The sequence below is a fragment of the Lactuca virosa genome, chromosome 2 (genome assembly GCF_052849685.1).
Source record: "Lactuca virosa cultivar CGN04683 chromosome 2, Lactuca_virosa_CGN04683_v6, whole genome shotgun sequence".
NCBI lineage: Eukaryota > Viridiplantae > Streptophyta > Magnoliopsida > Asterales > Asteraceae > Lactuca > Lactuca virosa.
Genome location: NC_136427.1, coordinates 65,968,104 through 65,972,839, shown reverse-complemented (window position 1 = coordinate 65,972,839; position 4,736 = coordinate 65,968,104). Strand labels below are relative to the sequence as shown.

The 4,736-nt window shown below is 33.1% G+C and overlaps 1 pseudogene; it reads right to left on the bottom strand.

Moving 5' to 3' along the window:
• Window positions 1–299: 299 nt before the first annotated feature.
• LOC145157471 (serine/threonine-protein kinase SRK2A-like) lies at window positions 300–3,095 on the bottom strand (annotated as a pseudogene).
• Window positions 3,096–4,736: the final 1,641 nt, after the last annotated feature.

Here is a 4,736-nt window from a genome sequence, read left to right as displayed (position 1 = left end):
CGTAACCTTACGACGCGCGTTTAGGACACGTATTGCGTATCATTAAAGCTCCTGTCATAAATGAAGATGACACGTATTTGCGTGTCATAATTTTAAATGTTATATATATATATATATATATATATATATATATATATATATACATATATATATATATATATATATTTGATAGAATTACTAATTTTCAAATTAAACAACAGATTGAAATTATCATAATACAAAATAAAATACCATACATAAGAATGATAATTCATTTCAAAAAAATATAACATGTCAAACAAGTTACCTAACATTACATGTCAAACAACACTACATGTCAACACTAATAACACTTTAAAACATGCTTTTTCTGCATTTGGAGCACCCACTATTCCTATATCAACAACCAACTTTAGGTCCAATTCCAACCACCTGTAAAAGAACAACATTGTAAAAGAACAACATTAGAAGATCTCAACATTTGCTTCTCCACTTAACCTCTTTAAAAAGATTCTCCACTTAACTATCAAAAAGAGAATTGGTTTGTAGAGGAAAGGGCTGCAAGGAGATTGTGGATTCATTATTCATTAAAGAAACAAACATATTGTTACCTTTGATCTCCACTTAACCTCTTTAAAAAGCTTCTTTTTTAGATTTTACAAGTGTGTGTATATGGTGAGAGTTGACCATAAACCTGAACCATTATAGGATTAGGACCTGATGGAGATATATAAACAGCTGGCCCAACGTTTACAGAAGATTCAGCTTGAAATGTTGACCATAATCAGTTCAATTGTACATGACTAAATGACAATACTTATATATAACGATTGCAGTGAAAAGAAAAAAAAAACATACGGGAGACTCTCCAATATGCAATGTGAGCACCTGATGTGGTCACTTTGTGGTGAAAATGTCGGGTTTTCCTTTTGGTAATATGCAGTTTGTGCTGCTTTTGTTAGTTCCCTAGGCAAGTTCTTGACAAACCATTGGCAATAAATATCCGAGAAAGAAGATGTCTGCAATCTTGAGATATATGAACATAGTCTGGGATCTTGTATTGAACAACTATTATTCGCTGAGTAAAAAAAGAAAGTCAAAGGTCAAAGTCTGTCATGACTCAAGAAGAAAAAACCTTATGCTAAAGAAAGTAAAATAAACTAACATGAATTGTCTTCCTAAAATTTTTAGGATCTTCTTGATCTTCAAAAGGGTATGCTCCCACCAGCATCACGTAAAGTGTCACTCCACAAGACCAAACATCTGTTGTCTAAACACCACAAATCCAAAGTTTGCAAACCCCAATTATACACACAGATGCTAAAGAGAACATATGAGAGTGAAGATTCTTTACCTTTCCATCATATTCTCTACGAGAAAGAACCTCAGGAGCAATGTATGCAAGGGTTCCCAGTGTGGATTTGGGTCTGGACTCTGGAGTGCAGGAGCAATGAATGTATAAACAACAACTGAAACCATTAGCATCTGGTTAAGCCTAACCATGGATACTTGATGAATTGAATACCTTTGAGTAGCCAAAATCACAAATTTTCAGCCGTGGTGCAGGGCTTCCATCTAAAAGAGTGTTTTCAAGCTTCAAATACAATTGTATACTTGTATTGTCAGTTTACCATGAAATGGCAGTAGTGAACTCCTGATATAAGCTGCTGGAAGAAAAGTATCTAGCCTACAATATTGACAGATAATATCAATAAAGTGATGAAGGTAAAAGAAATATGTTTTCACTTGAAGGAAGTAAAAGACAGTTGATGTGATGTTATTAATATCTTATATATTTATATATTAATTAATTTTCTTATGACAAATTAGCACAACAAGTTTGGAATAAATTAAAAACAGGGAGCAAACCATAAATCTTATGAAGTATCCAGTACAGATACACACTTGATAAGATTGACAGATGTTTCTTATGAAGTATCCATAATACGAGTGTTTCCTTTTCACTTAATGCAAAAAGAATGACTTAATAGAAGAAAAAGTAAGGAATGATAAAAAACAAATAAATAATAAATAATAATACCTCTCAAACATGATGCTACACTTCCATTAGCCATATAGGGGTAAACAAGTAATCTTTCAGTTGGTGTCATACAAAAGCCCCTTAATCGAAGGATATTTCTGTGTACATCCATACTAATCATCTCAACTTCTGTTTGAAACAGGAGCTCGACACTTGGCGTCCTCTCTTCTTTCAATCTTTTTACAGCAACGAGGGACCCGTCTGCTAATCGCCCTTTTAAGACTTTTCCAAATCTGCCCCTACCCAATATGTTTTTATTGCTGAAACTATTCGTTGCCACTTGTAATTCTGTTAAAGAAAATCTTTTAAGTTCTCCTAAATGAACTTCTGGATCTTCTTCAGCTGTACACACATGTTTTCAAGTCAATTAATTTAATATGTTTTTTTAACCATTTGAAGAAAAAAAAAACTTTTTTTAATGACTAACCAGGAAAATCAAAGAAAAACTCTTGAGGCTTTAGACGTTGCCACCATGCAAATGAAATTGCAGGGGCGGCAAACAGCAGTGCCGCCCTAGCCACCACCTATCCTGTTATAGCTCTGGTCACCGGGGTGCCCGGTGACTGGGCACAAAGATCCACGTTGTTAGCAAAACTAAGAGTTTGACATTAATCTTGTATCAGTTATATTCTTGAATAAAAAAAATGAAATAAGAATAATATTATTTTATTAGCAAACATGATTGGTGTAAATAGTGAAAAAAAAATCCATTGTCTGGAGCTGATCCTGACAGACGATTATTTGATAAATCCCTAAAATGACAAATTAAAAAATGAGAAATAGCACAGAAAAATGCAATCTGAATGATAAAATTATAATGAAAAATAGCACAAAAACATCTTGTTTATTGTGAAAAACTAAGTCTAGTGATTACCTTCATGCTGAAATCAAGAACTACAAAGCTCTTGTCATTTTCAGCCAACTTCTTGAATCTTGTGGAAAGCAACTTATCGAACTTCTTAACAAATACAGAAAAGGAATCCATGGAGAAAGGACCAGAGAGAAGGCGTCTGATTCTTTTATGACTCTCGACTCGAACAGAAAGTAAGCTTTTCTTTCCAACAACATTCGCCATTGATTTAATGTAGCCTTTGTTAATCAATTGAAAGTCTTTTGTCAAAATTGTTTTTGCTCCCACAACACTTGGAACAAACACATGGACTTTCCCAAACAGCCTTGTCTTGAACCACTTCCCATAGCTTCATACATATTTCCATCATTTCAAGTAAAGATCAGTCAACTTACTAGCTAGCAAACCTGTGTTCATGACTCCAACAAGAAAATAACAAATAATTGACTTAAAACTCGATCGTCTTGTAGAAAAGCCATATGCTTGTAAAATACCAAACTAAGCATCATATTTGCAAGAAAAAACGGTTATTCATCATGTCTTTCAACTATAAAATCATTAAGCTCAGTTAGCTGTATTATTTCTGGTAAAAATCCATGACTTTTCCAAGAATAATGGTATTCTTCTGGGGATTTTATAATATGATCATTTAAAAAACTTATAACCAACACGATGGTTACATAAATCACTTAGTTCTTGCTGATTAGATGTTTTCAGGATCAGGCCTATTGTTTTCTAAGTTGGCTTATTGCTTAGATGGATGAAGAATAGCATGAAATTAACAAGTACATGTCATGAGAAAATGATTACTGAAGTCTATGAAGACGAACAAAATCATAGCATCCTTTGGTACTATTAATAGCCGAAAGAAGGAAAATGTTTCGCCAACCAGTGGAAGATCAAGGCGTCCAGGGATGTATTTATGACAAATAAATTATTATTAATTAGTTTTTCATATAAATTGTCATACTCACATTGTAACCCATGTCTCTAAAGTATTCGACTATGGTAATTCCTGAAAGTAACATTAAATTAATTAGAATCATAAACACCAAATCTGTTACTTTAAGAATTCATTTTACCTGTATAAATTGAAGCCTCATGAGCAGAAACATGCATGTTACAAGTGTTGGCCACAAGTGTTGTACGTTTCATCATAGACTCTTCACGCCCATTAGGTAATGTCATTGTCAATTAAGGAAAGTCCATCAGAACCTGCACAGTTTGTATAAATAATAAAAATTGTTAACATCAGGTAATGTCATTGTCAAGTGTTATTACTCCCTACAAAAAGTTGAATGATTTAATAATCGAGTGGTTTTAGGAAGACAATGATTTGATTACTGACCAACAACAACATTAGTCTGCTTAGGGACATAAATACATGGTTGACACTAGGAGTACCTTGCATCCCATGTCCTACAACTACCATTATCAGATGACCTGCATATGTCATATCCAAAGCATATCTCAAATATATTTATTTAATTGATATAAACACAAAAACAATTAAGAGAGACAGAGGCACTTTTGATAAAAGCTAGAAAACAGAACTATGCCTTGGATAAACGTAATGGCAGAAACAACACATACATGTCCCTTCAAAATAGAAATAGGCATCCCATCTTCACGATTTATATACATATCATGCCTACACTTTTACCAGAATAAAGATATTCAACTGCATCAGCAACAAATTGTACACCCACAAAGATTTTAGGGTTTATTGCAACCTGATAATTTGACAAAAAAAAAATCTATAAAAAATGGACTTTTTCAAGAAAGATGTTGAAAAAGTTATAAAAAAATGAAACCTTTAGCCTTCCCACAGAGAAAAGATAAACCAAATTATCAAGATGTTGTTGC